This window comes from Hemicordylus capensis, chromosome 1, assembly GCF_027244095.1.
Source record: "Hemicordylus capensis ecotype Gifberg chromosome 1, rHemCap1.1.pri, whole genome shotgun sequence".
Classification (NCBI taxonomy): Eukaryota; Metazoa; Chordata; class Lepidosauria; order Squamata; family Cordylidae; genus Hemicordylus; species Hemicordylus capensis.
This window is the reverse complement of record NC_069657.1, coordinates 1,665,084-1,678,782: the sequence shown is the minus strand read 5'-3', so window position 1 is coordinate 1,678,782 and position 13,699 is coordinate 1,665,084.

Here is a 13,699-nt window from a genome sequence, read left to right as displayed (position 1 = left end):
ATCAAAGCATTCTTGCTTACACAACTTTTTACTTTCCTCCACAAGTCATATTTATTGTGGGAAATGTACCAGCAGTATAAGGACCTGTTGGGTTTAGGCAGATCAGCACTATAAGTGATATGTCCTAAAACCCCAGGAACTTCAGAAGCACCTAGAGCAGAGAGCCCCAATGTGCAAATTATAGCAGGTTTCAGTTTCAGGGATTGCCACTGACCTGTCTAGGGCAGATTATACTGTGTGCGCAACTGTTCATAAGAACACAAGAACAGCCCTGCTGAATCAGGCACAAGGCCCATCTAGTCCAGCATCCTTTTTCACACAGTTGCAGGAAGCCACTGTGATTTGGGCAAGAGTTAAACGATTATTTCAGGCCCAATTATTCCACTTATAAGTTGGCCCGATTTCTGGCCCAGTTATTCCACATACACGTATTATCAGCTATTTTGATTTCAGAGTTGTACCAAAGGGTCATTTTGTCATGGGTGTAAGGATCGGAACCATTAATGGCAGCAGGAGAGGTACCTCCAGTGTCCAGTCTGTGACAACTGAGAGCCCAGCAGCACAAGCCAGTTGCAAGGTAGAGGTTTTACAAAAGAAAGCTCAAGAGTGGACCATGCTGGAGGGTTGGGAAGATTGTGTTTTAATTTCAATAGCTGACCAAGCAAGGACATTCTATGGTATTGTAGGATGTCTGGAAAATTAACTCCCCCCTCTAGGACTGAGGCACAATCCTAGCGGCACAAATGGCCAGGTTAAAACTATCCTACACATTATGCAAAAACCCAGCTCCCTTGAGAAGTCCATAATGCTGGGGAAAGTGGAAGGAAAGAGAAGAAGAGGACGACCAGCAGCAAGGTGGATGGACTCAATGACAACAGCAGTGAATGCACCACTGAGAGACTGTAAAGGCCAAGTTGAAGACAGATCATCCTGGAGAGAATCTGTCTAAGTGGTCACTAAAAGTCGACACCGACTTGACGATACTTAATCAATCAATCATCAATCTAGGACTGGTAACTGTAATTCATGAAGGGAAAATCTGGGATTGTCTTTATGTCTGATAAACTGGTGGAAAGGTTTGAGAAAGTGGCTAAAGGAGTTTTAGGAATGACTATGGGGCAACAAGGGGTCAAGGGGTCTCCCCTTCTCCATTCCTAAACACTCCTGCAGCCACTTTCTCAAACATTTTTCCCTGCTTATCTGGCATAAAGACAACCCCAGATCCAATGGGGAAGGAGGTTCATTTTAATTATGTTTATTTTATCCCAAATGCTGTTAGGTAAGGAGTTTCATCTATCACGATCAAGTTTCATTTGAGAAAAGACGAGATTAAGATTCTTATTAATTAAGGAGGAGATATTACAGGTGACAATAATTCCGAGGTATTTAATTTCTGTTTGGCAAATTTTGAAATTCCAATTATGAAACAAGGAGGGAGGGGAATGGATCCACAGAGGCATCAGGTTCAGACTTTGACCAAGTTGCCAGAGAGTTGAGCAAACTTCTGAATTAAAGAAACCAAAGCAAGGATAGAAGCAGCAGCATCCTCTATAAAACGGAGAGTGCTGGCAGCATATGGAGCTATTCTGTGCTCTTATTTATTAATGGTTTGTTTGTTTATCATATTTTTATACCGCCTGATATGTACATCTCTAGACGGCATACAAAACTTAAAATATTTAGAAGTCACAGACTAAAATACACAGCACAGTAAAAACAATAGCATAAAACAGTTATTACAACAGATCATTAAAATAATTAAAACCAATTCTAATTAAAAGTATGCAAAAACAAGAGAGTCTTGAGGGTCTTCCTGAAAACCAACAGAGTGGGAGATGCTCTTCTTTCAGCAGGGAGCGCGTTCCAAAGCCTTGGGGCAGCCACAGAGAAAGCCTGGTCCTGGGTTGCTACCTAACAGGCTGGTGGCAACTGTAACCAGACCTCTACAGAAGATCGTAACAGGTGGCTGGGTTCATGACAAAGGAGGCGCTCTCTTAAATAGCCTGGACGCAGGCCCTTAAGGGCTTTATAGGTGATAACCAGCACTTTGTATTTCGCCTGGAAACGTATCGGCAGCCAGTGCAGTTCTTTTAAAACCAGTGTTATGTGGTCCCTTCATGTTGTCCTGGAGACCAATCTGGCTGCCATGTTCTGTACCAATTGTAGTTTCCGGACTACGTACAAAGGCAGCCCCACATAGAGAGCATTATAGTAGTCAAGCCTGGAGGTAACCAGCATTTGTACCACTGTTTTATGGCCTTTCACCTCTAGAAATGGACGTAGCTGATGTATCTGGAAAAGCTGATAAAAAGCGCTCCTGGCCACTGCCTCAACCTAAGAAAACCAGGGAGAGTTTTGGCTACAGGAGCACTCCCAAGCTACGTACTTGATCTTTCGGGGGGGGGGTGTAACCCCATCAGGAACAGGCAGATCTAAACCATCTCTCAGGTCCTGGCCCCCCCACAGTCAGTACCTCCATCTTATTTGGATTCAACTTCAGTTTGTTATCCCTCATCCAGCCCATTACCACCTCCAGGCAAGCATTTAGGGAAGATATGTCATTTCCTGATGAGGTCGACATGGAGAAGTAGATCTGGGTGTCATCAGCATATTGATAACACCCTGCACCAAACCTCCTGATGATCTCTCCCAGCGGTTTCATGTAGTTGTTAAAGAGCATTGGAGATAGTATGGAGCCTTGTGCAACTCCACATTTTAGTTCTCACTTTGCAGAACAACAGTCTCCAAGCGACACCATCTGGAATCTGCCCGAGAGGTAGGAACAGAACCACTGTAAAACAGTGCCACCCAATCCCACCTCTCTCAGGCAACCCAGAAGGATACCATGGTTGATGGTATCAAAACCCAGGGCGAGGCATGAGAAGACAGTGGCTGCCAGAGCGAGGTCTTTTTCTCCTCAGCTGCCATGGGACTGAGCGTGGCACATCGTGTCAGCCTTGCCTCTGAGCGAAGCGTTGTGATTGGCATCCCTTTGCTCTTGCCTGTCAGAGCACCCCAGAGCCCAAGGGGGTGCAGAATACTGAACTGCTGGTGTCGAGGGAATCCAGCTGGTGTGATGTGAGCCAAGAGGAGAACTGGCACTCTGTCTCTGCAGGAGTATATATGCCGAGGCTCAGCTCTCTCCTGATCAAAGGGCCTCAGGGACTCCCTGCTCCGACGGTCGTGCTCCTGGAGGAGAAGTGAGGAAGCGATGGCCCTTGGGCCAGATCACGAGCTATTGGCAAGTGATTCACAAGTGACTTCATGTGTCACTGCAAGGACGCTTTTTCAAGTGCAGTAAATCTGGCTCTGGCTTCATTTCCGTGCACACTGAGCTGAGGACCTCATCACCTCCCACTCCGTACTTTCTGAAACAAAAAACCCCACGGAAAAACAACGGAGAGGGGAAGACCTCCAGAGGCGTGAGGAAACTCTTGCATCTTTTCAAAAGAAATGCTGTTGCCAAACATATTTCAGGAGAAGTTAACCCTTCTGCAGAGACAACACAATTTATTCATAATGTAGTTCAGCCTAGTAGTACGGATGTGCATAAAACTGGAAAACCTGGTTCAGCGTGAATCCAGTCGAGTTTTGTGCATGCAAGCCAGGTCCTGGTCCGGCTTGAGGAACTGGCTCGAGGGGGTCAGGGGTCAGATTTTTAACAATCATACTGCCTTAGTGACCGGGGGGGTGTTGCTGGGGCTGTGGGGTGTTCTCCGGAGGCTTCCCCTACCCTCACCGGCCTTCCCCAAGTCTCCGAAGGGCTATTTCAGCCTGTTTCAGGCCCTTTGGCCCTTCCAGTCCACTCTGTGGCCATTTTGGAGTCTGTGGGAGGGGGGGTCTCCTGCCTGGCTGGATCATGACCCTAAATGGGCCAAACGGACCCTTTGGAGACCAGGGGAAATTGGCGGGAAGCTGGCAGGGGGAGGGGAAGCCACTGGGGACCCCCTCCCCCCATGGATGCAGCAGTACCCCATGGGCCTGCTGAGGTGATAAGTTATTTAAAATGTTTGCTCTAGAACCCCCGAACTGGCCCCGAACCAGTTCGGGGGAGTTCAGCTTGACCTTGAAACAAGCTCGACCAGCTTGATGTCAAACTGGCTCAAGGTCCAGCCGATTCACACATCCCTATGTGGATCAGCAAAAAGTTCACATTAGCAGGTGACAGAGATGATTAAATTCAGCTGCCCCTGGAGAAGACTCTGGTCCCAGAATGCTGCACCATCATTTCCAGGATGGCCAACTTGAGCCTCGCCAGCTGCTGTTGGACCACAACTCCCATCATCCCCAACTGTACCTGAGGCTGGGGATGGGGGTGGGGCGGTCATAGTTCATCAGCTGCCAGGCCTACGGTTGGCCACCCCTGATTTGTTTGGCAAGGAAACCTCTTTGGGGCTGGCAGCCAGGCCTCGCCTGGAGTACTGTTGCCAGCTCTACACACACACACACACACACACACACACACACACACACACACACACACACACACACAGAGGGATGGACTCAGAGGAGGGCAACCAAGATGGCTGAAGGAGCCGGGTGTGTTTAGTCTGGAGAGGAGGAGACTAAAGGAAGAAGCCATGATAGTGGTCTTCCCGTAGCTGAAGGGCTGCCACACAGAAGCAGGAGCAGACTTGTTCTCTCTTGCTCTTGAGGGCAGGTCTAGAACCCCTTGGTTGAAATTACAAGGAAGCGCCTTCAGGCTAGGCATGAGGATGAATCTCCTGACTGTTGGTGCTGTTTGGCCGTGGAACAACAGTCTGCCCTCCTTCACTGAAGGCTTCCAAACAGGCTGGGCAGGCATCTGCCAGGGACGCTGTGGCTGCAGTCTCCTCCTCCTGCACTGAGTAGTGGGTGGACTGCAAGACCTCCAGGGTCTCTTCCAGCTCTAACATTCTATGGTCCTATGCTTCTCATGGTCTGTAGGGCCTCCCCCCCAGTTGCTCTCTACAGTGGTCCCTCGACTTACGAACTACTCGACATAAGTATTTTTCGAGTTACAAACGGCAGTTTTAGATCCGGTTTTTTCAACTTACAAATTTTTAGATGGGGTTTCCTCGACTTACGAATTTTACATGCGGTTTCCTTGACTTGCCTGCCTGTTTACTGCCTGTTTATTCTTGAAAAGAAATGTTCCTGTGCAGTTTGCAAGCCTTACTGGGGGTCTGGGTCTTTTTTCTAGGCTCCGGAACGCATTAATCCGTTCCCAATGCATTCCTATGGGAAACCGCTTTTCGACTTACGAACTTTTTGACTTACAAATGTGCATTCGGAACGGATTAATTTCGTAAGTAGAGGGACCGCTGTATTTCTCTTCTTGGCTTAACATGGGTGGAAAATAAGCTTTAGATGCCTTGTATATAGGAACATAGGAAGCTGCCACGTACTGAGTCAGACCATTGGTCTATCTAGCTCAGTGTCATCTACACCAGGCTTCCCCAAACTGCGGCCCTCCAGATGTTGCTGAACTACAACTCCAAGAATCCCTAGACACAATTTTTTGTGGCTGGGTGTGCTGGAAGTTGTAGTTCAGCAACATCTGGAGGGCCGCAGTTTGGGGAAGCCTGATCTACACAGACTGGCAGCAGCTTCTCCAAGGTTGCAGGCAGGAATCTCTCTCAGCCCTATCTTGGAGATGCTGCCAGGGAGGGAACTTGGAACCTTCTGCTCTTCCCAGAGTCGCTTCATTCCCTGAGGGGAATCTCTTACAGTGCTCACACATGTAGTCTCCCATTTGAATGCAAACCAGGGTGGGCCCTACTTAGCTAAGGAGACAAAACATGCTTGCTACCACAAGACCAGCTCTCCTCCTGTATGTTGACTCATCTTTAGCAGTCAGTCTCTATCTATCTATCGAGTTGTGCTAGAACATGGGTTCATTGAATGAGAGCGTCAGGTAGTCGATTCAAGAGAGACACCTCCATACATCACACCATTCACTTATGGATGTGCTGATGACCACTAACTTAGATGCCTTAAAATGAGGTTAGGCAGGTCCATGGGGGAAGAGAGGCCTATCAGTCGCTAGCAGTCAGGATGGTTGAGTGAAGCCTCCATGTTCAGAGGCAGTGTGCCGCTGAATATCAGGATCCGGGAAAGAAAAAGCAGGGGAGGGCTCTGGCCATCCTGCTATGCTTGTGGGCATCCCAGCAGCATCTGACAGAGACCGTGGGAAGACGCATCCTGTATTTGACAGGCTCACTTTGGACTGGGCTCTTCTTCTGAGATCCTCATGTGCTGTCATTTTCTCCAGTGCTGTGCCCAGAGGATGGTTGAAGCCACTGTAATGTAGAGGAAAATATATCTTTTATTTATTGTTTAAAACGTCTATCTTCTCATACAATCACAGGGGACTCTAAAACTGGCTCAGCAATGAAAAATTAAATCACAGCTTTAAAAGATCGATCTAAAAACATCACAAACCAGTGTTCTATACCAACTTATAAACACTATTATTTTATTTTATTTATCAAATTTGTACACCGCCCCAAACTTTTGTCTCTGGGCAAAAGAATGAGGCATGTGGGCCTCTAGGGAAAGAGGAACCCACAAGTTGTGTTCTTCCAAGAAGGCCCTGCTGCACGTGGCATTGAAGGCCAGAAGGCGGGGGGATGTCGAGCCTTCAGGGAGTGCTTTGTGCAGGAGGAAGCGGCTCTTAAGGCCTCTCAGGCCCAAACCAATGAAGAGAGCCGCCATTGGGCAGGGAGCCATGCAGCCCCTGCTGCCAAGATTGAGGTGATGCAAGAGAAACAGCAAGGAAGCATTTGGGTTTCCCGTGCTGCTGCTCCCCACACAGGTCTGGCAAGAGGGGCTTCCATGCACCTGCCCATGAGATTCACGGGGGGGAGCTGGTATACAGGGGGTCTAGTCATAAGAAAAGAAGAGCCCTGCTGGATCAGGCCCAAAGAGGCCCATCTAGTCCAGCATCCTGTTCCCCACAGTGGCCCACCAGATGCTGCTGAGAAGTCCACAGGAAAGAGATGAGGACATGCTTTCTCTCTTGCTGTTGCTCCCCTGCATCTGGCATTGAGAGGCATCTTGTCTCTGAGGCTGGAGGTGACCCACAGCCACCGACTACTATGAATATTTATATACTGCCTCTCAATAAAAGTTCCAAGACTAGTAGCCACTGATAGACTTGTCCTCCAAGAATTTGTCCAAGCCCATTCCAAAGCCATCCAAGCTAGTGGCCATCACCACCTCCTGTGGCAGAGAATTCCATACGTTAATTATGCGCTGTGTGAAGAAGTACGTCGTCCTTTTGTCGGTCCTGAATTTCCCAACCTTCAGTTTCGTAGGATGACCCCTGGTTCTAGTGTTGTGAGAGTGGGAGAAAAAATTCTCCCTGTCCACTCTCTGTACTCCAAATATAATTTTATACACCTCAATCATGTTTCTCCATAGTCCCTTCTTTTCCAGACTAAAGAGCCCCAGGTGTTGTAGTCTTACCTCAAAAGCAAGGTGCTCCAGGCCCCTGATCATCTTGTTGCCCTCTTCTGCACCCTTTCTAGTTCTACAGTGTCCTTCTTAAGAGACAGTAACCAGAACTGAACACAGTACTCCAAATGTGGCCACACCATATATTTGTAATAAGGGCATTATAATACTAGCATTTTTTAATTTTCAGTCCCCTTCCTAATGATCCCTAGCATAGAATTTGCCTTTTTCACAGCTGCAGCAAACTGAGTAGACACTTTCAGTGAGCTGTCCACAAGATCACTCTCCTCGTCAGTCACCAACAGCTCAGATCCCATCAGCATATATATGAAGTTGGGGTTTTTTTGTCCCAATGTGCATCACTTTAAACTTGTTTACACAGAACCATGTTTGCCATTTTGTCGCCCACTCCCCCAGTTTGGAGAGATCTTTTTGAAGTTCCTCACAATATGTTGTGGGTTTCACTACCCTAAATAGTTTCGTGTCATCTGCAAAGTTGGCCACTTTGCTGGTCACCCCAACTTCTAGATCATTTATGAACAAGTTAAAGAGCTCCGGTCCAGGTACCGATCCCCGGGAGACCTCACTTCCTACCTACCTCCATTGTGACAACTGTCCATTCATTTCCACCTTCCCACACATGAACCTGTCCCCTTATCCCATGACTGCTAAGTTCACACAAGAGCCTTGGGTGGGCAACTTTGTCAAAGGCTTTTTGGAAGTTCAAGTATATCATGTCAGCCAGATCAACTTTATCCACATCCCTGTTGACACTCTCAAAGAACTCCAAACATTTGGTGAGGCGAGACTTGCCCTTGCAGAAGCCATACTGGTTCAGTCAAGTCTGTTCATAAGGAGGGCGACTCCATGCTGCAGGATGTGTTTATTAGCTCTTTGCCAATTCCCTGACTTAAAGTAACCCCCATTGCAGCTTCCATAAGGAGGCGAGTCTCACAATCGATGAGGCTCGCGGGAGGAGGTTCTGTGGGGAAAGTGGGCTTCATCCGCTCTCCCCGCAGACGATCCAGGCTGCAGCCCTGGGCAGCCATATCAGCTGCCCACACAACTGCTGGCTCTGTCATGGAGCTGGTGGGGGCTGTAGGGATGGGGGGCCACGTGGCTCCTGGAGAGACCCCCAAAGGCCGGGAGGCTTGTTTCAGCCTCCCGGCGGGGGTCTCCTCATGTCTGGCCGTGGCACAGAGCCGTGCTGCAGCAACACAAGACTGAAAAGGCAGGGTTAGCAGAGCGCTCGCTCCACTAACCTCGTCTAAGGGGAGGGCTAGTTCAGCGGGTTACCCACTTTGAGGACACCGGGCTCGCCTGCAAGCCCAGTGGTTCTCACGCTCGCTAAAAAGTGGGCTAGGCTCCCTTAGCCCGCTTTTTAGCGACCGTGAGAATCCCCTCATGGGTTTAATTTGTGCCTCTTCATTTTCTTCACCAAAGCTACTAAGTGCTTTGGGGGCAGTCCATATCAGGGCTATGGGGTGTGTGTGTGTGGGGGGGTGTGGGTGGGGTGGAGTTAGATCCTCCCTCCTCTCCGCATATGGCAGACACAATCCAGATTGCCCCCTTGGCTGCTTCTTTTTCAGTGGGGTGGGGGAGAAGAAAAAAATCCAGAGCTTTCCGTTCTCTGAGTGGCAGCAGCCGCTGCTCCCACAGGCCACTGTCCGTGGTGCTGATGCTGCCCTCGCCTGGCCTGCTCCTTCTCAGCATTACCTGCCTGTGGATAAGTCTGTCAAGCTCTGCAGCAGACCAATGGCCTGTCCGGGGCTTCTGGAGAAAGGGAGGATCTGATAAAATGGGGCCCATAAATCCTAAGGAGACATACGCTTGTTTTGGCCTTCAGTCTTAGATGCCCAGATGATATCCTTGGACCCTGCAGTTGGAATCTACCCTCTTCCTGGGCAGAGAGAGCAAAGAGATCTCTTGCTGTTGCTCTACATATAAACCGTGAGGCCCTGGCTTGCCCTTCTGGCCTCCCACATCTGAACTGGGAGAAGCATTATAAGAGAGAAGAAAGAAGATTGAAGGCCTGCCTGGCAGTCCTGACTGGGAGACATGACCTCCTTCCCTGTTTTGCACTTTGTTTGGTCTCCTGAGTTCCCCTTTGTTTGGGAGCCAGTTTTATTTCTTTGAGCTGTGCTAAACAGAGCTGTTAACAATTAGAGAAATGTTCTCAAAAGCTGACTGTCCAAGATTGAAGCAAGGCTTGTTGCTGGAAGTGGCGATGCCAGCTAATTTAACACCAGCCTTGCTGACGGTTTGTAATAGTTTTATGTTGCTTTAAATCTTAAACTATTGTAATGTTTTAACTGTTTAATTTGTTGTTTGCATTATACACCCAGAGACTTGTGTTTTGTGTGGTATACAAATATGTTAAATAAATACACCAATAAATCAATAAACAAACAAACAAATAAATAAAGCCTGAGCTTCTAGATGAAGGCAAAATTGTTTGCAAGACTACAGCTCTTTTGCAAGAAAACTTCAGCACAAACTCTGTTCTTCTAGATTGCTCAGATCCAGCAAGTGATAACTAGATCTATGGGTTTTGAACATTTAGAGTTATGATGTGAATGGATGCAAATGGTAAGAAACAAATAGCCTGCTTAGCTAAGGGGTCAAGTCACAAGACCAGCTCTCCTCTCTGAGGCTGAATTTGTTCAGCCATTGTTTAGATGTCTCTCTCAGCTCCTGTAAGAAAAGCAGTAACACTCCAAAGAAGGAGGACGGACGGCAGCATGGCTGGTTTCCATGAATCCTTTCTGAAAACTGCCACAGAAGATTTTGCAACTGCATGCCTAAAATCTAACTGGTTTTGGTATTCAGGAACTGAAAGTGCCAAAGCCACTTTTAAAAATGTTGAGATCTGGGCAGTGTGTCAGCTGTGGATCAGCTGTGTGCACTTTCCTTTTCCTGGCTCAGTTTTAGAAACCCACAAATCCTTCAGATTTCCATAGAAGGCAGTGGGTTTCTTACACGCCTGTCATCTTGAGAGCCAGCTGGTGGAGTGGACGGAGTGTCAGGCTTTGACCACAGAGACCCAGGTGCAAAAGCCCAACTCGCCCATGGAACTTGGTGGATGACCAGTGGCCAGCCAAGTTCTCAGAATCCAACTTGCAGGATTGTTGTGAGAACAAAACAGGTAGGAGAAAAGGCGTGTTTGTGTGCCATCCATATTCCTAAGGTCTGGGTTACCTTAGAGAGTGCCTTCTTCTACATGATCCCCAATGCACGTTAAGGTCATCTGAGGAGGTCCGTCTCCAGTCACCACCAGTCCGTCTGGTGGTGACTTCAAGGCGGGCCTTCTCTGTAGCTGCTCCTAGGCGGTGGAATGTGCTCCCGGCAGAAATCCGTCATCTGAATTCATTGCTGGCCTTCAGGAGAGCCCTCAAGACCTCTCTCTTTGGCCTGGCCTTCCAGATTTTTTAAACTGTTTTTAAACTGTAAATGTTTGGCCTGGTTTGCCAGGGTTTTAAAACTGTTTTAAATGTTTTAATGGCTAATTGAATTTTTATTGTTTTTATTGTTTTTGATGTTAACTGTTAATTGATTTTAATTGTGTTTATTTTAATGTAAACCGCCCTGAGCCATTTTTGGAAGGGCGGTATAGAAATCGAACAAACTAACATGTAAGGTAACATGCAAACCTGTCTTCTTCGGCATGACCCCACCGTCGACTAAGATCATCTGGAGAGGTTTGCCTGTGGCTGCCACCAACTCATCTGGCAGCTACCCAGGAAGAGGCCTTCTCCATTGCAGCCCCTGGACTTTGGAATGCGCTCCCTGTTGAAATAAGAGCCTCCCCATCTCTGGCAACTTTTAAAAAGGCACTGAAGACATATTTAAGATGCAAGTTTTGGGCAGTATAGAAATATTTTAAATAAATAAATAAGAATAAATGAAATGGGTGTTTTTCCCCTCTTTTTTTGCTCAGAGTTAAACATTCTATATTGCTGCTGTTTCTGAGTCCAGTCATTCAAAGTGTAAAGTCTTGTCATAGTTTTATGGAGATGATCATTTGCTGCTTGATAGCCACTTCTGCTGCAGAAGAACAAGGCAAATCAGCCTCAGCCTCCCCCCCCGCCCCCAAATCAAGGGAGGCCTTTTCTAGTCTTTCATGTCTACCCTAATGGACAATAAGAGGATTAAAGCCAAGGCAGGACTGTGCTTGCAATCTGTACAAAATGAGGGTGTAGGAAACAGACTCCAGACCACACAGAGATTAGGACAGATGTTCTAATGATAGCTAACACCATTACAGATGCTTTAATTTGCTGTAAACCGCCTTGAGACCTGGTTATAGGCGGAATACACATGTATTAAATACATAAATAAGTATAAATCTTGTTAACATCTGGGATCTATTGCCATGAGATTTGTGATGGTTCCTGGCATAAATGGGGTTTTAAAGGGTTTTTTAAATGGGGTTTTAAAGGGGGTTTAAAGGATATGGAGGCCGTATCCACTGGTGGCTACTAGCTGTGCTAGCCAACAATGAAGGTTCCAGTTGTAGAGGCACTAAACCTTTATTTGTGACAGAATGGTTACTAAGAGTCTATGGGAGGTGATGCATATGAGCAAATGGAATAACACTGTAAAAGAGAGAAGAGAAGCAGACATCTGTACATTCAGAACTGGAGTATGACTGTTATGTTCTGGAATGACAAAATATGGGATAATGTTCCACCATTTGTAAAACTGACAGTGACATGAGAAAGCTTTACACTGTAATGTTTCCTCTTTACCTTATACAGAAATGTACAACATATAAATTTAGACTTTGGATTTTTTTTTTTTTTTAAAAAAATCCCTCTCTCAAATGCTGCAGATAAACAGCAGGAACAGGGGCAAAGCTACAACTGGGCGGACCTCTCCCAAGAACACACCCCAAGCCCTGGCCCCAGAGCGGCCTCGCTCTGCCTCAGGGGCTGCTTTGCTTGCCTCCCCCCATCTCTCCAGTCACTCCTGTGCCACTCACTGCTGTGCTCCTGGCAGCTTTCTCCTCCCTGCAGTGCCCCACACCGCAGTGGCGCCCCCTCTCCTGTAGCCCCTGCTGCTTCCCAGTCACTCGGGAGTCTGACCCCCAGGTGGCTGGCTAGGAGGGCACACGTGCACTCTTTTCCTAGCCGCCTCGGGGTCAGAGCCGGCTGGAGCGTGGGCTGTGCAGGGTCCCTACAGCAGAATGGGGCTCCCTGGGAAATCAGCACCAGTAGGACTGGAGCTGAGTACCTCCTGGGTGCCCTGGAGGGATGGCTGAAGTCCTCAGTCTCTGTGGGGCTTCTGCAGACCCTCTGACTGCAGCTGGGAGAGAGTTGGGCTTCTCTGCTGCTCTCGGTGCTTCTTGATTGGGTCACCCCGAGTGCCAGGGGCATAGCAATGACTGAACAAGGGGGAACAAGTGTCCCTGGACCCCTGAGGAAGGGCCCCCTGCTGGACTGGTGTCAGCTTGCTCGCTCTTTGATCTCCCCCTCACACCTCTCAGAAGAAGAAGAAGAAGAAGAAGAAGAAGAAGAAGAAGAAGAAGAAGAAGAAGAAGAAGAAGAAGAAGAAGAAGAAGAAGAAGGGGTTGGTGGTGGTAGGGAGAGGCAGGAGTCCATCTCCCCCCCGCCCCAGGGCCAACTCCAGCCTTGCTACACCTTTGCTAAGTGCTCCTGTGGCAAGATTCTTAGACATCTGCTAAATACCCACTTGGCATCAGTTCAGGTTCAAAATTTCCCCCAGCTTGTTAGGTCCAGTCTCTGTTATCTCATCGATTCCCCAGTACATGAGCCATTTGGTGCTGTTTTCTTGGCTTCATTTGTGTTATGGTGTGAAGGAATGAGGCCTGAACCTCCTCTTTATGTGTCACAGATCTCTGTACTGAATATATATTGGCTTACCCCCTGTTTTCTGTGGTGTCTTCTTCTTCTTCTTTTTAAAAGCTGCACAGGGGTCAGAAGTTCACAGCTCCTCTTCTACAGTTTGATCTGGGAGGGAGAAGAGTTGTACCCATTAAATTTTGGAGGGAAGAGAGGTTTTGATTGGATTGGATCTGTTTTAAAATAATGGAGGGAACCTGAGTTGTTTTGATTGGTTTGTTTGGAAAAATTGGATGGGAAAAGAGAAAAAAGGAGGCTGGCTTGCAGCAGAGGTTAGATCAAGTTCCAGCTGAAGTCGGAGTCAGAGTGGAAGTGAGTTGAAAAGTTGGAGAGCTGAATTGTGCAAGTTGAAGTGAAGGAGTTCAAGGAGTGGAAGTTCCAGCTGGAGTCTTGGAGAGCCA